Raw genomic sequence first — 23,404 nt, 5'->3', positions numbered from 1 at the left:
AAACAACACTGGAAGCAAACATTACTGGAGAGTATAGATCGGAAGCAGGAGCACCTATGTAGAACACAATTGATACTCAGGCACTGGGGGAGTGGACTCAGCAGGTTCTTGTCATAGCTGGATGATAGGTGATTCCCTGCATGAGGCAATGATGCTGGAGGTTACTGGTAACACCTCAGAGGTGTGTTATATCATCTCTAACCTGAGGCTGGGACCAGCTGGGTCCTGTTAAGGATTCTAACTGGTAAGGCCAGAAATCAGTGGCCTGCTGACTGTTGGAGGCAGGCCAGCTGTATACATGACTGCTGGTACTCACACAATTATAGTCAGATTAGTCATTGTCTTAGCCTATAGTGTTCTCTTTCCCTTAGAAATTGTTTATGTAGGTGCTCCACTGCCCCTATGTCTTGTACATACAATTGTAGTCACTGACCATTGCGGCATCAGCAAATGGGAAACACGAGGCAAATGCAATCAAACAGTCAACCTTTTAAGATCAGTTAAACAGTAACAAATCAGCAAGTAGTGGACAAATGTGCTAAACAGGCAAAAGGCCAAACCAGGTGTCAAGGCTCAATGACTATTGGAGAGCTGGGAACCCTCCTAAAACCTGGCCATTTACATCAATTGTGTGATATGCTGCATCATGGCTCCACTTCCCCTGGCATGATGTTGTGATTTGCTGCATTATATCATGGAGGCAGGGCCATGATGACATGATTTGTGTCACCACACTCCCTGCACTTGGCCCTTGGAACGCCTCTCCAGGATTTCCCAGAGGGAAGATCCAAAAAGTTGTAAAGTACTGTTACAGTTACTGTTTGGGTTATAGTGTGAAACAATAAAGCAGCAAATTAGTTTGGGTTGTCACAAATCAAGTGACTTTTTGTGAAAAAAAAGTAATCTGGTCCATAATGTTGTAGCTTTTATGCATGCCAAATACTTTTAGATTATTTAACTTATGGGAAACATTCATGGCCTAATTTAGGCTTGTGGGGCTCTGGGGCAACTAAGTTGTGGGGGACCCATCAATAAATTTGCTATGGCCCAACACAATGACTACTATGCCCCTTACCTTGTCTCTAGATTCTCCACTGACCAGCAAAGATTGCAGTAAACTACATTATGTCCACAACACTACTTGGGAACCGACTCCCATCAGTTTAGTGGACATGATCTAGTACATTGCAAGGGGCAAATGCAGGATTTTGAATGGGGGGGTAGAGAGAGAGATAGGGACAGGGAGGGAGACAGAGAGGGGAGGGAGTGAGACATAGGGTGGGATGTACTAAGCATCACAACAATGATGCGGTACATCCCACCTATCTTTGGGTACATACCACAGTTGATTAGAAGCCAATAGGTTTCTATGGGGTAATGCCACCTGAAAATGCCGTTACCCATCAGGATGAAGCACCAGAATGCATCACATTCCGATGCATTGTATATATAGGGAATGTGGTAAAACCTCCGAAAATGTTTTTTTTTCGCATTTTCCCCTTTAGTACATGTTGCCCATAGAGAGGGAGAGAGGAGAAAGCATGAGATAGAGGAAGAGAGAGAGAGGAAGGGAGAGAGAGAATAGGATAGATAGAGAGAGAGGGAGAGAGAGAGAAAGAGATAAATAGATAGATAGATAGAGACAGGGAGGAAGATAGAGAGTGAAGTCATGATAGAGTTAGAGAAAGAGGGAGGGGGAGCAGTGGCGTAAGTTCATCCCAGATGCCCGGAGGCAAGTTATAATTTGGTAACCCCCTGCCCCCTGTCAGAGCCACTGATACTGTAATGTAGCAATTTGCATGCAGATAGGCTATAGATAGACGAAGGCAGCAGCTGATGATCTGACATGGAGCTCTCCACTAGTGTATGGTGGCTTCTCAGGTGCCCAGAAGGTGTGCCAAGTATTGGGCAGCTGTGAGGGTACAAAGTTAGAGCTCTATGTGGGGTGAATATGTTGTGGACAATGGAGGAGGTGCCCCTTCAGAGCTGGAGCCCGGCGGAAGGCGCCTCCATTGTTTCCCATAGTTCTGCCCCTAATGGGGAGAGAAAGGGAGGGAGAGAGAGAAAGGGAGAGAGACAGAGGGAGAGAGAGAGGGAGGGAGGGAGGGAGGAAGGGACAGTCGGATGAAAGTGCAAACACACTTTCCTACCTCTATGTACATCATCAGGCAGCAGGGTAGGCTTCTAATGGGGGCAGGCACTTCACTGCATTAGGCACTGCCTCCTGCCTATACACTGCAATTGTCAGTCGCTGTCTATCAGTGATGGAGTGTGCTGTCACTGCAGTGATGTCTGCTGCCGGCTGGGAGTTGGCCAGAGAGAGTCTACAGTGGCCCAGAATGTTTGTGGCAGTGTGGGGGCCCCCAATGTGTGTCACCATGTCCACCCCGCCTATAATCCAGCCCTGGAAACACTTACCATCAACTAATTTCCACACACTCCATGTTTTAAGACAGATACTACTGTTATGGTATTTTTCACGTGAAAATCTGAAAATCCTGTGCAGCTCCTGTCTCTCAGGTGCACGTTTTTGGTGTTCAAATTGAACTTTTGCAGGTGACACTTCTGGAGAGTAGCTTTTATTTCCTGATTCCCACATGTCAGCTCAGGACGCAAGTCTTGTAAGGCTAGAAAAAGAAAGCACAACATTGTGAGACTATGTTAATATGGTGTTCTGGACATGTTTTAATCAACAATTGGCATTATTTCTATCTAACACTCAGTATACTGAAAAAAAAATCCATTTTATTTTTCTGTAAGGTTTCTTTTGCAATAAAAGCTTAGAATATGCTTAGCATTTGCCTGTGTTGAATCGAAAGTGCCACAAATGTGAACAACTGTGGCAGTCTAATATACTGCTTTATGTTAGTACAAGTATCCATCTGTCTATAGGAGTATTCAATCTTCTCCTTGCATATGGTCACCCCACCCACATTTTTCCTGCCCACAGCTGCAACCATCATCATTAGTATAGGCACTTACATCTAGCCTAGAATCTGGTAACAGTGATTATGTCGACACCACAATGTCAACATGGTTCAACATGTCGACATGTTCACAATGTTAGCATGTGAAAAGTTGCCATGTGAAATGTAAACATTCTCAGAATGGCAACGTTTAGTGTTAGGTACCACCAGGAGGGTTAGGGTTAGGCTGCAGGTGGAGGTTAGGCTTACGCTGTGGGGAAAAATGGGGGTTAGGGATAGACACTAGGGGGAAAGTTAGGGAATAGGATTAATAATAGGGGAATAATACTTACTAGAACTGCCACTCCTCAGAGGTCTCTATCTGAAATACTGCAGACATATCCACCAGAAATGCGCTGAAGCCACTGCAGTAACCGAGACTAGGTATGTGACTGCTGGGACACCAGGGATGTTAGCTCAGCCTTCTATAATGTCAATATGTTATTCGTGTAGACATGAATAATGTCAACATGGTCACTGTCGACATGAGAACCAAGTTGACATTTCAACCATGTTGACATTATTATGTTGACCTGATGCACATCGACATGATAAATGTTGTCCTAACATGCCACACCCTCTAGCCCATGCTGAATGCAAAAGATCTGCCATAAACAGACATCCTTTCTCTGTACACATGCCTCAAACAAGCCTAGAAGTCTGGCTACACATCCATAACATTCTTATTACACTCCCCAAGATGGATCTTTTTTATGTATTTTGAGTAGCCCAGTTGGCTCCAAGAAATGCCTGTTCATGAACTGAGTGATCTGGGCACATACGTAGAGGACTGTTCACTCTCAGGTCCTCTGTCAAGGTGCATGATGCAGGGCATTACCAGCTAGCAATTGCTGTTTGAGGTACATGCGCAGTCTGCTGATAATCATCAGAAAGAACTTGCTTCCGATATGGCCCAATATGTGCACAGGTAAAAAAATAAATAAAAAGCAATGCTTCTGTAATACTGCAGACAGAGAGTAATGTTGGATGGCACTTTATTTAATGCCTGACAGCTTCCAAAGCACAGGAAGAATAAATAACTGAATCTAAATAAAGAGAACGTGCTGACTGTCCAATTAATGTAATGTGAAGCTCAACCAATAATAATCACATTAATAAAATATTTTACATTGGTACCCCTTTAAGAAATAGTTTTACTCCCTATTTACTCCTCTCTCCATCCCTTACTTAAATTATATCTACTTATTTAATCAGGGCCGGATTAAGGTCTGTGGGGCCCTTGGGCAACAAACATGTGGGGGCACATATTAAATGTGACGAACTAAGGGTATGCGCAATGGGGTCCCCAGTAGTGTCAGTGCCCACTGTGGTAGTTCCCCATACGCGGAGCACACAGTAGTGGTGTACTTTATGCAGTGCACCCAGTAGTAGTTTCCCCAGGAGTGTTGCCCTTATGCAGTGCCCACTATGCAATGCCCCCGGTAGTTATGCACCCAGTAGTAGTGTCCCCAATAGTAATTCCCCCTGTATAAATAACCCCAGTAGTAATACCCCTTTAGTTATGCCCCCAGTAGTAATGCCCCCTGTAGTAGTACCCTCTGTATAAATGGCCCCAGTAGTAATGCCCCTGTATTATTGCCCCTAATAGTAATTCTCCCTCTGTACTAGTGCCCCAGTGCCCCTACCTTCAAGTAGCCCCCAATAATAATGCCCCCAGAAATTGTGCCCCCAATAGTAATGCCCCTAGTAGTAATGTCCCCTCTAGTAATGCCCCTTCCTGAGTAATGCCCCCTGTAGTAATGCTGAGTAATGCCCCCCCAAGTAATGCCCCCTGTAATAATGCCCCCCCAAGTAATGCCCCCTGTAGTAATGCCCCCCTGAGTAATGCCCCCCAGTAGTAATGCCCCCTGAGCAATGCCCTCAGTGGAAAAGCTGCTTCCGCTAAAAAGAAAAAAAGTCATACTTACCTTAAGTCCCTCTGCCGTTGCCGTCTGGTCTGCCTGGCTGCTCCTCTGCACTATGGGAGAGATGTCATGATGTCTCTCCCATAGTGCACTGCCTGAGCCTGAAGCCGGAGCCCACGAGTGAGCTCTAGCCTCCGGCTTTGGCTGCCACTGTGGGGAGGGAGCCGGGTGCCCACTGGTTACAATCTCAGCAGGCACCTGGCAAATGGTGTCTCCCTGCGGTGCCGGGGTAAGGTGTCCATAGGAGGTGGAACTGGTTCCGTCTGCTCCGGTTTACTTTAACCCCGATGGCTGGGTGTGGTGGCCCTTTAGGTGTGGGGGCCCAGGAACGATCGCCCCTGTCACCCCCCCTTTAATCTGGCCCTGTACTTAATACGTAGATGAAGTGGAATCCATTCTTGTGCTGCAGCTCTGATGAGTGTCATTAAGGGGAACAGCCGCAAAGGGGGCTCCTGATTCCCATGTAGATGAAATCATAGTTTTCCAGCAATGGCCAAAGCCCCCCCACACACACACACACAACCCCAACTACCACCACCAGGTGCTACCAAAGCACAGCCCACCATGTGTGTTCATGACTGGAACTGTTTGCCCAACTTGGACGACTCAGGCAATGCTGGCTGTAAATGAAGGAGACATATTCATCTCCCAGTAACCCCTCCCTTCCCAGATAAGTCTAAATAGCAACACAATTTCCCTAGGAAGCCCCAGCCATACTAATTGGGCACTGGTATCAGCTAGACTGGTTCAATAAGTAAACATATTAAGCCTGATTCAGAGCTGGAAGCTAATTCTGCCACGATTGTGCAGCAATAATCTGCAAATGTGAGTTTTAGTCTTTCTCTTTTGTGATAGCATACACCAGACACCTGGGACACCCACTTTCAATGACCATGAAGGGTGCAGCTCCACCAGTGGTTCTGAAGACTTCAACATCAGCAAACGATCACATGCAACATCGAACCTTGCACCATCCTATGGCAGACACAATGTCTCCTTCTTAAATTCATGTAAACATGGCCTCAGTGGCTGTGGCTCTGCATTTGAAAAAATATCCGCTTTCATTGACAAGCCCGTGACTCTCCCATAACACACCCATGAGACAGTCTTGTTTTGCATGCATTTCAGGCCACCTCCCAGTCACCACCTAGGAATTCCCAATGATTTTGCTTCACTGTTCCAAATGCCAGCGCTCCCATAGGAAACAGTGTACACTCATTCGAATGCATTGCCATAGGAGTTTGCTAAACCTTTGTTCATGCACAGTAGCAAATAATTGCTCAGCTGTGCTAACATTGGCATTGTGTGCAGCTCTGAATCAGGACCAGTGGCGGGCTGGGCCAGTGGGCAGGTTGCCATGTGCCCCCTAGGCTGCAGCGCCATATCTCTGTGACACAGGCTGCACCGCGCATGTAGCACTGACCGGACGGAGTTTGGTCAGCACTACACAGTGACTAACACACAGCCGCCGGCCCCGGCCACTGTGTGTTTGTTTTGAGTGGCAGCCAATGAGAGTCTGTCAGTACTGGGGGCACTAAAAGGGGGAGCAATACTGGGGGCACTAAAAGGGGTGGGACTACTAATGGGGGCACTACAAGGGGGAGAGCACTACTGGGGGCACTACAAGGGGGAGACCACTACTGGGGGGCACTACAAGGGGGGGAGTACTACTGGGGGCACTACAAGGGGGAGAACACTACTGGGGGCACTACAAGGGGCGGGACTTCTACTGGGGGCACTACAAGGGGGAGAGCACTATGGGGGGCAATACAAGGGAGAGACCACTACTGGGGGCACTACAAGGGAGAGCACTACAAGGGGGAGACCACTACTGGGGGCACTACAAGGGGGGGACTACTACTGGGGGCACTACAAGGAGGAGAGCACTACTGGGGGCACTACAAGGGGGGACTACTACTGGGGGCAATACAAGAGGGAGAGCACTACAGGGGGCACTACAAGGGGGAGACCACTACTGGGGGCACTACAAGGGGGAGCACTACTAGGGGCACTACAAGGGGGAGACCACTACTGGGGGCACTACAAGGGGGGGACTACTACTGGGGGCACTACAAGGAGGAGAGCACTACTGGGGGCACTACAAGGGGGGACTACTACTGGGGGCAATACAAGAGGGAGAGCACTACAGGGGGCACTACAAGGGGGAGACCACTACTGGGGGCACTACAAGGGGGAGCACTACTGGGGGCACTACAAGGGGGAACACTACTGGAGGCACAAGGGGGGCTACTTCTGGGGGAACTAGAAGGGAGGATTACGACGGGGGCACTACAAGGGGGAGACTACTACTGGAGGCACTACAAGTGGGGGCTACTACTGGGGGCATTACAAGTGGCGGGACTACTACTGGGGGCACTACAAGGGGGAGTCCACTACTGGGGGCACTACAAGGGGGGACTACTACTGGGGGCACTGCATAGGGGGTACCATTACTAGGAGTACTATATAAGGGGCTTACTACTGGGGGCGCAAGGGGCACTGCACAGGGGGGACCACTACTGTGTGCACTATATAATGAGCTTACTACTGGGGGCACTACAAAGGGGAAAGCACTACTGGGGCACTACAAGGGGGGGACTACTACTGGGGGCACTACAAGGTGGAGAGCGCTACTGGGGGCACTGCAAGGGGGAGACCACTACTGGGGGCACTACAAGGGGGAGCACTACTGGGGGCACAACAAGGGGGGACTACTACTGGGGGAACTACAAGGGGGGATTACTATGGGGAGCACTAAAAGGGTGGGCTACTACTGGGGGCACTACAAGGGGGGGTTACTACTGGGGGCACTACAAGGGGGAGACCACTACTGGGGGCACTACAAGGGGAAGACCACTACTGGGTGCGCTACAAGGGAGGGACTACCACTGGGGGCACTACAAGTGGGAGAGCACTACTGGGGGCACTATAAGGGGGAGACTACTACTGGGGGCAATACAAGGGGGAGAGCACTACTGGAGGCACTACAAGGGGGAGAATACTACAGGGTGCACTACAAGGAGGAGCACTACTGGGGGCACAACAAAGGGGAACACTACTGGGGGCACAACAAGGGGGGATTACTACTGGGGGAACTACAAGGGGGGATTACTATGGGGGGCACTACAAGGGGGGGCTACTACTGGGGGCACTACAAGGGGGGCTACTACTGGGGGCACTACAAGGGGGAGACCACTACTGGGGGTACTGCATAGGGGGTACCACTACTAGAGGCACTATATAAGGGGCTTACTACTGGGGGCACAAGGGTCACTGCACAGGGGGGGCCACTACTGGGTGCACTATATAATGAGCTTACTACTGGGGGCACTACAAATGGGAAAGCACTACTGGGGGCACTACAAGGGGGGGGACTACTACTCGGGGTACTACAAGGGGGAGAGCACTTCTGGGGGCAATACAAGGGGGAACACTACTGAGGGCACAACAAGGGGGGATTACTACTGGGGGAACTACAAGGGGGATTACTATGGGGGGCATTACAAGGGGGGGGCTATTACTGGGGGCACTACAAGGGGGAACACTACTGGGGGCACAACAAGGGGGGATTACTACTGGGGACACTACAAGGGGGAGACAACTACTGGGAGCACTACAAGGGGGAGACCACTACTGGGGGCACTGCATAAGGTGCTTACTACTGGGGGCACAAGGGGCACTGCACAGGGGGGACCACTACTGGGGGCACTATATAATGATCTTACTACTGGAGGCACAAGGGGGACTGCACATGGGGAACCACTACTGGGGGCACTGTATAAGGGGCAATGCATCGGAGCATCACTACTGGGGGCACTACTGGAAGCCTGCATAAGGGGCTCCTCTCCTGGGGCACAGGGGGCACTGCATATGGGCACCACTACAGGGGGCTGCCCCATATCTTTATTTTTATTTTACATTAATTCCATATGGACCTGCCTCCTCTCTGAAACACTTGAGGGGGGGCGCCATAGCACGCACATGCTCCAGGCACCCTGGCTACATGCTACTCCTCTGCCTGGGCCACCTGCTTGCATTTGCCCCCCTGGCTAAAAGTTGCCAGACAGCCCCTGATCAGGACCATTGTAATCAAGCTCAGTGGCGTCACAATGGGGGTGCAGGCCGATGACACCGAAATGCCGGCTATTCCGCCGTGACTGGAGCCGAGTGCTGCAGTGTCATATTCTCCTGCAGCACTCGGCTCCTGTCACAGAGGAGGTGTCGACAGTGTAGGCACAAGTCTCCAGGAACTAGAATCTGCCTAGCATTTGATGTCTTTTGCACAGAGATGTCCACCTCAGATGTCTCACACAGTATCCGCTGCTTATGTACAAAAGAGGAAGACACATTGGATGACACCAAACTACTGAGCAGTCCTATGCTGTCTCAGAATGTCCATCTCAACTGAGACGCAAGGGACTCTCCAACTGCGAACAAATTTGCAGAGGCTCATTAGGGTGCTGCCAGAAAATTATCCCAACAGCCACTCCCCATTACCCCCATTTGACATCGACATTGAGACCACCTCTGAATCAGGATGAATTTCATTGCTCACAGGAAGCAACAGAGGGAACCACTGAAGAATGTGTATCCAATGGTGCAGACAGCTGAATATAAAATAGAAAAAACACACACTGAGAAAAAAATCCTCACAAAGGCGCTAGTGTGACTGATAAATGATACGGTTCTAAGCAAACAATTAATATAAAATGATTCCCACTTAGATCATAACATGTGATTACTGTAATTGGTAGCAGCTGCTATCAGATAAGGAGCTTGGCCTCATCAATTATATTTATAACAAACAGGTGCAACAAAAGGAAAGAGCCCTGACCATCGACAATATCACAGTTTAATAATAACAAATCACTATACTAAATATACCAATGTTAGTTGCTAATTGCACAGACCTAATCACAATAGTACAAACATAAATACATGAAACTAAAAGAAAAGATTGGAATATAAAAACAAAATAATACCGATAAAAAATAGATACGTGTATAAGATCACTTGTATAATCACTGCACATATAATGACCCAATGGAATAATAACCACTAAAAGGTAGTGGTGTTACGCAGCACATATATAATGAATACACATCAATAGAAAAACAGCCTCGGGTGCCTGGAGACCTATAAAAATACCCTTCTGGTGAAGAGTTAAAAGAATGTGTTCCACAGACAACTATCATGAATTTCTTGGCATAATGTCATAAAAAATGTTGATAATAGATAGGTATTCCTTAGTTCTCTCTTGTTCTCAATGAATTTAGTCACCAGGTAGAATACTTATATAGCGGATTAGCAGCAAACAATTATCAATGTTGCAAACTAACAACAACCATAAGCCAGCTGCCTATGTGTAGTATAAACTTGGGTTGGAATGATATGCCGCATTTAATGAGTGATATTAATTCAGCTGATAGTCTGAAAGGAATTCCATAATCTTTAAATTAATCAGAGTAATTCAACATAACCGGAAGGCAAATACTTCCCAAGGTAGTGATTTATTTTACCCTCCGTATAGGGCTCACTTCCACTTGTAGTGTGGAAGAGACTTTAGACTGTACTTTGTCAAATCAGTGCAGCTTACCGCTACCGCATAGGGAAACTCCAGAGGTATAGTGCTTGCTTCGGGTTCTCAAACTGGAGTAAAACGTAAGCCTTCGTCTGCAGTGCCACGGTGTACACCGTATTGCGGAGCACGCTGATCGGCTGCCACACTTGCCGGATCTCAGTGGCTGTAGTCCGGTCTGTGGAGCAGTTAAATCAGGTCACGTCCTTGGCTGCAATATTGAAGAGGGTAGAGCTTGATGCATTTCTCAGCCACGGAAAAAGGGGCTGTTACCTCAGAAGTACTCCCCCTCAAAAGCTCCTGCCTTTTTTATACACTCCTTATATCAATCAAGGAGATAATTCCAACCTGTTATTCACCTAATTCTTTCATTAACCCATTCATGAGAAAAGTTTCTCAATTGAAATGGTCTTATGGTTACAAAGATATTTTTCATCAACTCATATTTTCAAATATTCTTATTTCCAAAAAGTGGGTATGAGAATCATGGCAAGTTTATAATTTACATACAGAATTCTAAAAATAATAATGATATTAATAATAATCATGTAGATTGCATAAAACTTAAAAAACAGTGCTGTATGCTAGATACTGTTACTCCTTAATCATAAAATAAAATCCAAATAAAATGGTGCTGAATGACTATTGGAGACCTCTAGCTTGATAAAACATACGTATTTTGTAACAGACTGCTCACAAAGTACCTATAATCAATAAATCTATACATTTTTGTTTTTTATAGATCATTAAAAATTCTCAGATCCGAGTGAAAACATATATAAAGAATTATTAATAAATATATCAAGCTTTTTATTCTCACACTGCCTTGAGCGACATAACTAGGAGAACGGTGAAGGAGAGTATAGATTTCAAAACTAAAGGAGAGAGAGAGCATAAACTTATTAGTATCAAATACTGTTAACTTTAATCGGTACCATACATAAATCCATACTATCAATATGCCCGTATATCGCATGCATATGGGGTGTAGAACTGCATATCTGTGTGCAAATCACCCAGACATATAAATACTAAAACTGCCACCTACCTCCTAATTTACAAACCAAAGAACCTGCATGTGTATACACACACAATCAAAAAATGTGCATGCTTAAACACCCAGGACACAAGCGACAGATAAAAGACACTCTGGAGTATATTCAAGTCATATACATAATAAACCATTAAAAACATTTTTTTATTATTAAAATTATTTAGAAAATATTATTATATATAGAAAGGGACTTAGGCGGTCGATGATGTCCATGATAGACTAAATTAGGTCAGATAACCACTAAGACCCCTAACGAATGGTCGTGATTGGTGCTGGTGCATGAGATACTAGACCCCCAGGGAACTGGAGTAATCTAAACCCAAAAAACACCTCTCACCAGATGATTTTTAGACAGAGCACTTGAGGAAGCCAGCCAAACAGAAAGAAAAGATCTATTGACAAAAGGAAGACTTTTAACAGACAGGGTTCATAGTAAGAAAGAATTGGGAATGAATAACATTTCTTTGGCATTCATTACGAAGTATAATTCCTCTGCTAATGAAATGAAGAGGATTATTAATAAATAATTTTAATAATAAAAAAATGTTTTTAATAGTTTATTATGTATAGGATTTGAATATACTCCAGAGTGTCTTTTATCTGTCGCTTGTGTCCTGGGTGTTTATGCATGCACATTTTTTGGATATGTGTGTATACACATGCAGGTTTTTTGGTTTGTACGTTAGGAGGTAGGTGGCAGTTTTAGTATTTATATGTCTGGGTGATTTGCACCCAGATAAGCAGTTCTAAACCCCATATGCATACGATATACGGGCATATTGATAGTATGGATTTATGTGTGGTACCGATTAAAGTTAACAGTATTTTATACTAATAAGTTTATGCTCTCTCTCTCCTTTAGTTTTGAAATCTATACTCTCCTTCACCGTTCTCCTAGTTATGTCGCTCAAGGGAGTGTGAGAATAAAAAGCTTGATATATTTATTAATAATTCTTTATATATGTTTTCACTCGGATCTGAGAATTTTTAATGATCTATAAAAAACAAAAATTTGTAGATTTATTGATTATAGGTACTTTGTGAGCAGTCTGTTACAAAATACGTATGTTTTATCAAGCTAGAGGTCTCCAATAGTCATTCAGCACCATTTTATTTGGATTTTATTTTATGATTATGGAGTAACAGTATCTAGCATACAGCATTGTTTTTTAAGTTTTATGCAATCTACATGATTATTATTAATATCATTATTATTTTTAGAATTCTGTATGTAAATTATAAACTTGCCATGATTCTCATACCCACTTTTTGGAAATAAGAATATTTGAAAATATGAGTTGATGAAAAATATCTTTGTAACCATAAGACCATTTCAATTGAGAAACTTTTCTCATGAATGGGTTAATGAAAGAATTAGGTGAAAAACAGGTTGGAATAATCTCCTAGATTGATATAAGTAGTGTATAAAAAGGCAGGAGCTTTTGAGGGGGAGTACTTCTGAGGAAATAGCCCCTTTTTCCGTGGCTGAGAAACGCGTCAAGCTCCACCCTCTTCAATATTGCAGCCAAGGACGTGACCTGATTTAACTGCTCCACAGACCAGACTACAGCCGCTGAGATCCTGCAAGTGTGGCAGACGATCAGTGTGCTCCCCAATATGGTGTACACCACAGCACAGCAGTCGAAGGCTTACGCTTTACTGCAGTTTGAGTACCCGAAGCAAGCACTATACCTCTGGAGTTTCCCTATGCGGTAGCGGTAAGCTGCACTGATTTGACAAAGTACAGTCTAAAGTCTCTTCCACGCTACAAGTGGAAGTGAGCCCTATACGGAGGGTAATATAAATCACTACCTTGGGAAGTATTTGCCTGCCGGTTATGTTGAATTACTCTCATTGATTTAAAGAGTATGGAATTCCTTTCAGACTATCAGCTGAATTAATATCACTCATTAAATGCGGCATATCATTCCAACCCAAGTTTATACTACACATAGGCAGCTGGCTTATGATTGTTGTTAGTTTGCAACATTGATAATTGTTTGCTGCTAATCCGCTATATAAGTACTCTACCTGGTGACTAAATTCATTGAGAACAAGAGAGAACTAAGGAATACCTATCTCTTATCAACATTTTTTATGACATTATGCCAAGAAATTCATGATTGTTGTCTGTGGAACACATTCTTTTAACTCTTCATCAGAAGGGTATTTTTAGAGGTCTCCAGGCACCTGAGGCTGTTTTTCTATTGATGTGTATTCATTATATATGTGCTGCGTAACACCACTACCTTTTAGTGGTTATTATTCCATTGGGTCATTATATGTGCAGCGATTATACATGTGATCTTATACACTTATATATTTTTTATCGGTATTATTTTTTTTTTATTTTCCAATCTTTTCTTTTAGTTTTATGTATTTATGTTTGTACTATTGTGATTAGGTCTGTGCAATTAGCAATTAACATTGGTATTTTTAGTATAGTGATTTGTTATTATTAAACTGTGATATTGTCGATGGTCAGCGCTCTTTCCTTTTTTTGCGCCTGTTTGTTATGAATATAAAATAGAGTGACCAGGGAAAGCTGAGAACTCTGGAGGAATCACAGGAACAAGGAAGGAAAAACCAAAGCAACAAAATAGGAGCATGGTAATCAGAACCTCTTGACACAAAGGGGTATGTTTACTAAAGTGTGGGTTTTTAGAAGTGGAGTTGTTGCCCATACCAACCAATCAGATTCTAGCTTTTATCTTTTAAAAGGTGATAGATAAATGATAAGCAGAATCTGATTGGTTGCTATGGGCAACAATTCCACTTTTAAAAAAACTTGCACTTTAGTAAATATACCCCAAAGTGGCAGACAAGGGTCTGACAATGTGCTGTAGAAAAAGCAGATTTAAATAGGCTGCCTTAGCTAGAAGAGAATATTATAGGTTGCAGCTGTCACGTGACCAGCAAACCTCCAAAACTGCTGAATGTAAGCTCATGAAACATGGTGGCTCTCAGACCTCTAAAGCAGAATCAGACCCTCCTGCAAGCAGCACAGATAAATGCTAACAAAGCACATTTCAGACCTGGAGGCTTCACCCCACAGCCAGCAAGTGACACCTCATAACCAAGAGCCACCACTCCACCCACCAGAGCCTGAGGAAGCATGTGCGACTGGCCAGTGAGTGACACATACTGTAGGGAAGAGTAGTCCTCTGTAGTCATTGAGAAAACTCTGCTCTCCATTGTATAGAAAACCTTATAATGCCATCATTATACAGTATAATATCTTAAGTTTTATAATGTTTTTATTTATAAGGTGCCACAAAAGTTCCATTACATTATATAGGCAAATTTACACAAATTTACACTATTAACACCAATTTTCAAACTCTTTTTGTGGACTCTAGAATAAGTCATCTATACATATCTGGCACATATTACTACAAAATTAATTCCCTATATATTTACTATGTATATGAATGTTTTATTATTGCTTTTAAAGAATATGTCTTAGACATTTATTAAATATGCACCAATGAGTGCTTAGCTCACATGGTTCTTTTTCATTGTCTTTTCATAGTTTTTTTTGTCTTTGCACAATATTGCACTGTTACCTGTTGCTACATATTGATTGCTCTCTGATGTGATTTGGGTGACTACCCTATAACCATACGGAATGGCCTGGAGGCTCCTGTAAATCAAGTGGCAATCCCAGCCACCTGGATGGGTGTACAAGTCTCCCGAGTTTGGGGACACCTGGCCACAGCCTCTCACTTCCCCAGTGAAATGGGCAGCACAGGCCAGCACTTCAAGTTGAATCGCGTCATTGTTCCTCTGCCCCCACTCAATCATTCCAGTAATTTCAGCATTGCATAGTGGGGCGGGGCTATGCTGATGGTATTGGGTCATCATGCCCTCAGACCCACCAACATCAGCCAAGCCCTGCCCACCATCATACTCACACCTTCCCACCTCCACCAAGCTCACCCCCGCCGTGTCTCGAAGGAGACAGCCAAAAGGTCAGCAAGTATGCATATATCTCATTACTATCCCCATCTTAAGTGATTCGTGACAGCACCTTGAGTTTCCACTTTTTCTTTTACCAATTGTACTACAACACCACTTCTGGGAAAACATTGAAAGACATATTGCTATGTTTTATGTTCTTTACAGATAGTTTTTTTCTATACTTACCATATTCATCAGCACTATGTTTGCAGTAGCAACTGTATCGCCCACCAACTAGTTTACATTCTTTGTCATCAGCACATGAGCAAGAATCTGCCACTGTGGCTGCATCTGAAGAGGAACATGTTTTATTAAGCTTAATTCATTTGAAAAACATTACTGTTAAAATTAATTTAAAAATAATTATATAGACACACATCTGAATAATATAGAAAACGTAATTTATTTTTGACAATTTAGTTTGGTCAGCTGGCATACATCAAACAGAACATTAAAGTAAGAAGTAAATGAAACAAAAGTGTAAAAATAACAAATGACCTTTTAAATTTGTGCCACTACATTCGCAGCATGGTCTCATCAAATCATTGATACCATATACCATACAAATATAATCTAAGGCAGGATTTCAATTAGCCACAGAGTTTACCCCACGGCTAATTTTTACTGTGTTTGGATTCACAGTTGCTATATCCGTCATGCTCCTAAAATGGTAGCAACATGCCTGTGTTTTTGCCAACACTCCCCCATTTCCTCCCCCAAATGCTCCCTATCTGTCAATCACACTATGGGAAAATAGTTGCTGAAACAGCTAACGGTAAATTAACTTGATGCATGTGTAGTGCGACTCAGACCACTGATAATTGTTCAACTTCATAAACATAAGCACTGCGTCCATCTTTGAATCAGGCCTTAAGGTCCTGATTCAGAGATTGACCCAGAAGTGATCAGTGCTATTGTTTGACTTCGGGTGTAATGGATCTGAGAAAGTTATGTTAATGCAGCAGGAGGCATCTTTTGTAAAATGGTGCCCACTGCTGGCTTCTCAGATCCGCTACCTGTGTCCAAAGATGTAGCTTTGGATCAAATCAGTAAGACCATCAATTATTTGCACAACTCTAAGGTTGCTCAGAATGCCCACTTGCCAAGTCCAGAGAAGTCTGATGAGTCAGTCGCTGGCTTCAGCATGCACCAGAAATGGAGGTAACATGCCACCATTTTCTTAAGCACGCACCCATCCCACCCTGAAACTGTCATCATAGCCACAGCAGCATCACAGCACATGGACACTGTAGCTTTAAACACATGGTCAATAGCAACCAACTGCGTCTGTGACTAAGTCAGCCTCTAAGTTTCCCCTCTATGTATTAACAGGGTACAGCAGTAGATAACTGAGAAATCTGCTATGGTCTATTTTTCATTGCCACAGAAGTCCCCATAGATATCTTGGGGGACTGCAATAGGGCAAAATCTATCAAGCTCTGCAAAGCTTAGATTTTCAGATCTTCCTCACGATAGCTAATGCCATATTTTGATGGCATTAGCCATTGCAGCCTATAGACTAGAATATATTTTTTTTTACGAAAGGAGCCTTTAGATCTTGGTCAAGTAATGGCCACTTGCAGATGCATGGCCCAATGGCAACATATGCTGAGTAACTCTGCCAGGTCCAAAACTGAAAGTAAAGCGTTTGCAATGTGAATGTGACGTGCTACCATTGCAAGCCATTCCAAGGGCACATTACCAATTTCACATTTAATTGAATTTCCCACTAAAGGGGAATTCAATTAGCTGCGATATCCTGCTTTTCGCAAAACAGTCTTATCGTGCGACAAAATACTTATCGCACAATCCTATTAGCTGCCGTTTTCGCTGGTGCAAATTCTCCATAGCATTTATCGCTAATTAGTTATCACCACCTCCTGAGCAGGTGATAAGTTAGGGAAAATCTGTATTTTAAGGTAAAAACCACTTGAACACCCTCCTTAATGACTAATTAGGTAAAAAATATTTGTTAATTAGCTTAATTTGGCAAGTAATTAAATCCTTTTTGGGGTGATAAAGTGTAAGATGCAGGAAAATGGGTTCATTGATGTGGGACATGTATATGGGGGTCCTTCAAAGAATGGAATAGGCGTATTTAAGATTGCAGGTGTGTGTTAGAAGTGTAATTTTAAGGCTTTTTAAAAGTGTCTTTCAATGACACAAATATATAGGTATAAGCATTTGTATGCACCACCAATTTAAGTAAACATTTATTTTGCTAAAACACTCTTGCTTTCTATCATTATTTGACTGATTTAGAAAATGCATATAACAGTTATTTGACACAATTTAAAAACTCCCAAAATGTTTATTGTGGCCACTAATACACTTCTATACTGTTATCCTAAGTCACTTTGTCTTTTTTGGGGGTACAGACAAATTTCTCCATTAACGCACAAAAAGTTATCGCTTTATCGCTGCAAATGTAATTCCTCTCTAAGGGGTTAATTTACTAAAGTGAGAGTTTTAGAAGTGAGTATTAGTAGAGATGTTGCCCATAGCAACCAATCAGATTCTACTTAACATTTAACTAGCACCTTCTAGAAGATAATAGCTAGAATCTTATTGGTTGCTTTGGGCAATATCTCTTCTAAAACTCTCTTCTAAAAACTCTCACTTTAGTAAATTTACTCCTAAGTGTCAATTGCTTCATTGCGGTACCCACAGTTGTTGGAGAAGAATCTCTGCAACCACCAGATGCCTTCTTCTTCACCTGGAGCTGCTTAGGATTCTGTGTAATGTGTAGCTGCTACAGTACCTTATTGCTGGTCACTCTAGCTCACAGGTTCTCAAACTCGGTCCTCAGGACTCCAAACAGTGCATGTTTTGCAGGTCTCCTCATATAATTACAAGTGAAATTATTAGCTGCACCTGTTGATCTTTTAAAACGTGTCAGTGAGTAATGAATACACCTGTGCACCTGCCAGGAGACCTGGAAAAAGTGAACTGTGTGGTGTCCTGAGGACCGAGTTTGAGAACCACTGCTCTAGCTAAATCCTCCTGACTGCTTACTTTAGTCTACGACTGCTTTGGACCAGGGTTTTACAGAACCAAGTAGGTGTCTTAATAGATACGTTGTCTATTGCTAGTATAGCTCTCTTTCAGTGGTACAATTTATTACAGTATGTATCACAGTGATACAGAAATAAGTATCACAGCAAATTACAGGTTGAGTCTCCCATATCCAAATATTCTGAAATACAGAATATTTTTAGCATGACTGAGATAGTGAAATCTTTGCTTTTTGATGGTTCAATGTACACAAACTTTGTTTAAGGCACCAAATTATTAAAAATATAGTATAAAATAACCTTCAGGCAGTGTGTATAAAGTGTATATGAAACATAAATTAAATTCATGTATGTACACAAACTTTGTTTGAGCCACAAAATTATTAAAATTATTGTATAAAATTACCTGCAGGCTGTATGTAGAAGATGTATATAACACATAAATGCATTCTTTGTTTAGATTTGGGTCCCATTCCCAAGATATTTCATTATGATATGCAAATATCCAAAATACGGAATATTCCGATATCCAAAATACCCCTGGTCCCAAGCATTTTGGATATGGGAGACTCAACCTGTATTACCAGACACCCACCATGAGATGTCTTTCAATGTACTGTTAGCAAACCTGATCCCCCTGCAAAGTTCTAATGAGCCCTTGAGGGAAACATAATTTTCCAGTGTAAGGCTTTTCTCCAATCATAGAGTTTACAGTGCTCGTGTTAGCAGGAGAGCCCACATATGAGCAATAAATAGCTGTACTTGGGTGTGAACTGCCCAATAAATACACTTTCATCAATGCTGTGCAAGTATGAGACAGAAATCACACTAACAATATTCAGACGCTTGATAAATAGACCCCCAAAGAGGTAAATAGTTTTTTGCATATGAAAACTCATGTTTTTCAATACTCCTTTTAGCACATGAGGAGTAGTCCTAATAACAACAAAAAAAATATTTTTATTACAATGTTTTTAAATTATGTTTTGGTATACTTTTTGTTTATTAATACATCAATTTTAAGGAAGGAAAGAATAGATGCAATTGATTTGTGATATAACTTTGTAGCTTTCTCTGACATGGGGGCTGGAGCTTTGGTAGGGTCAATAATGGGGGCCAGTATTATACTTAAAGACTACCCTTAATTTATTGTGGATGGTAATCTATGGCTGCAGTCACTGAGATAGTAGAGTTACAGTTTCTAGCATTGATGTCCAACAATCAACACCTACCGGTAAATTAAATTATTTTTATCTCTGTCACTTTAAATAAGTACTAATAGCACATATCCATTGTAAACATAGCTGACTTTACTTACCTGTACAATATCCGGCATAATAGCTTGGAATTACACTGAGTTTATATATATAATAATTTCCTGGACAGGCTTTAATCTGTTCATTTGATGTCCAATAGCAGCAAAGATCAGTGTTCATAATACAAGCTGTTTGATTTACAATGCCATCAGATTGATCAGGATGTGTTCCATTTAACCATATGGGGCTCCTGGTGTAGCAACTATTTGGAGAGGGACAGAACTCTGGCATACGGATTCCTCCACTGCCTTCAAAACGGTACCATCCATTAAGGTAATAGTCTGATCGTCCATAGTACCAATAATATTAGTAGTAAAAGTAGTAGTTATAATAAGATGTGCTCCTGGAAGGCTCATTTAGTGTAGTATAGCCGTCACATGGATCACGGCAGGTATGGGACCCTTTGGATTTAGTGCATTCTCTGGCAAACCCACATACATCTCTTGTGCATTCATCTATCTCACAATAATATCCATCTCCAAAATATCCAGCTGGGCAAAAGCATGAATAAGATCCATAGTAATTGGAACAAATGGCTAACGCATGGCAGCCATTTAATTCTGGTCTTGAACACTCATCTACATCGACACATGTTTTATTTACTGATATATAGCCAGATGGGCAGACACAGTCGTATGAGCCGTAAGTATTGATGCAATAACCAGGGCTGCAAGGACTCATCCAGTAGTAATAGTAGTAGTTACATTCATTAATGTCATAACATACATGTCCATCGCCACTGAAGCCCTCATTGCAGACACATGTATGGGAAAGCAGGTTTTTTCTACAAGAAGCATTGATGTCACACTTTGAGCAAATATCTGTTACAAATGACAAATGAAGTATAATGATAATTAGAAATATAAAGTCAGATTAATGTGGATATTTTTTAGTCTATATCATTGAATGAATCAGAAAGCAGTTCTAATAATCAAGGGTTATTTGACCCATCTCAGTCATGCATGGTAAGATCCTGTGGAGAGTCCCCTTCCCCATTGGCTCCCACTACAGCTATGGAGATAGGACAGACCACCAGGAAAGGACAGGAGGACTGGAAAGTACAGCAACAGGGTTGGGGGGTATGGGATGATGTGGTGGATTGGGGTTGAGCTGAAGTGACCCTGCATATGACAGGTCCATTTTCCTAATATAAAATTATGAATATGTGGGTTGTTGACTGTTTTTCACAACACAACCACTGACTATAGCTTCCACATTGCATTGTATAGTAGTGCTCTTCACAGTGATTTTAAGAGGAAACACGTGAAGATCAGTTCTGTGTGTTTGTTATAATCAGAGCAGCAAATTATTTATGTGTTGTTTTATATTTTTAGTACATTTCCAGATAATAGGTTCCTTGATTAAATATCCCATAGCTACAGTACTGTAGCTGAAATTTACTGTCTATACCTTACAATGTGTCAATGGCCATTTTTATCCATCTAGAGGGTGTTCTCAGCCCTTTATATACAGTAGTTCTTTATTAGTACATGTCACGTCATACTGCCCTTCAGTGTCATCTACTGTATGTTATATGGATGTAATGCTATGTAAAGGCAAGTTATATTGTTTTGGGAAACAATCACACCACAATTTAAATTATTTATTTGGTCACAAATAAAGAATTTATAGTCACCAGACCCTCTCCTGCCATTTAGCAGACATGTGGGGTCCCATTGTAATTCAGATGGCTCTTGGTCTGCTTCCACATCTACAACTCAGGAGGCTTAACAAAGCACCTGCTCTGTGTTTTAAATATTTCTATTACAGGTGCTGATTGGATAGAGCCAAAGCTCTGGACAATTCGAACCTGTATTAGAGACTAACACAATGCTTTTCCATCTCCTCTTACCATTGCTATCAAAGTACAGTAGAGAGAGGATATAGTGCAGCATCAGTGGAGGTGAATACTCTAGAACTACAGAGGTCACTGTCATTGTACCCAATAGTTCTGATAGCTGTTGAAAAGTGGGCTGGGGAGCTTGTGAATGTACATGTATTAAATTCATAAGGATAAAAAATTAGTATTTTTAGTATTTATTTGTTAAATATACAGTGTATATATATATATATATATAAATATATATATATATATATATATTTTTTTTTTATTCTGTTTTATTTATTTTCCAGACGAAACAATAGTGGTGCTATATGCCACAATATTAATTAAGATGACAATCTTAAGGTACAGAGAAGCAATACAACCATAAAACAAGACTGAATAACAGAGGTAATTTAGGAATACAGATACATCTCAAGCAAAGTGTCAGTTGCCAGTAATCCAAAACAAATGTAAGTAGTATTTTTAAGGAGTCAAATATAATTTTATAATGAAATAAAATTATTTCTGCAGTCAAATGATTAGCAACCAAATTACTACCAGAGTTTTAATAGAGTATGAAATGTGTACATGCATCCATTGAATGGAGCCCCACTGAAGATGTAAAATAATACTAATCTGTATTAATTTATCTTAAATTACATATTTTTTTTTTTTATTTGTTCAACTTTAAAAGATGTAATGTCAACAACTTACTTGATGTAATGTTTTTGTTATCTAAAAAAAAAAGAAGAGAGAACAGAAAAAAAGTTATTTCAAGAGCAATAATGGTGACCCTCATCCTTCCCATCCACCACTGGAAGAGCTCTGCCTCAGAGCCAGCACTGAGCATAAGTCATATAGACAAATAAATACTGTGCCATTGCCTCAAGAGGGAACCAGTCATCACGCCATTCCATGCACAATATAATTTAATGGGAACTAACTGAAACTTGCCTAGGGCAATACACTGGTCATTACCAGCTCTGCTCTGACTCCCTGTAAAGAACGTATTCACGGAAAATTAGTTATTTTTGCGTTGCTGGTTTTAAAATCATCTATCATTTCTCACTCTCCAAAATGTACAAAAAATTACCTTTTTAAAAATGTCATTGGAGACTATTTTTTAAAGCTAAAACCATAAAGGAATGGCTGTTTATACTTGGTTTAAGTAATGCAATCCAAGAAATGGATAATGCTGAAAATTCTGAAATATCTCCTGTCTTAGGCATAGTGGTAGATTCATAGGGGGAGGGGGATATCAGGATGATTGCCCCCCCCAGTAATACTTTTCTCCTACCCACTACCACTGGCTGATTTGTAGCAGTGCAGTGACATATCCAGCAGGGAGAGCAGAGACTCTGGTTAGACAAACTGCGGTCTGGTCAATTTATCAAGGTCTGAAAAGCTAAGCTTAACATAAATTAGCCAAATAAGCTAAGGTCATCAAAAGATGGTATTAGCATTGTTGTCCTATGAAGAGGACATTTCCAGAGAGGGATGCAAAGATCCCTCTCCAACAGACTCCATAGTCCTCCCCTCTGGCCATCACTTTATTGCAAACCTTTTTGCCAGCAAGAAGTTTTATGATAAATAGGCACTAAACATTATGTCTTTTTACCACAATATGTGATTATAAGAAATAATAGTTTACATAGCCTCACTGCCACCTATGATAAATAGTCCCCATTGTCTTTCTCTAGATATAAATTGCTTTATTGTTATTGCATGTTCCAGTTAGTCAAGTAATAAGGAATAATATCTTATAT

General features: G+C 42.0%; 1 pseudogene; it reads right to left on the bottom strand.

The window, feature by feature from the left end:
• The window catches only part of LOC148538907 (uromodulin-like), a 104,013-nt pseudogene that overhangs the window by 42,423 nt on the left and 38,186 nt on the right, over positions 1-23,404 (bottom strand).

This window comes from Taudactylus pleione, unplaced genomic scaffold, assembly GCF_031769625.1.
Source record: "Taudactylus pleione unplaced genomic scaffold, aTauple2 ptg000032l, whole genome shotgun sequence".
Classification (NCBI taxonomy): domain Eukaryota; kingdom Metazoa; phylum Chordata; class Amphibia; order Anura; family Myobatrachidae; genus Taudactylus; species Taudactylus pleione.
Note: the sequence above shows the minus strand (reverse complement) of the source record. Positions and strands in the feature narration are given on the sequence as shown.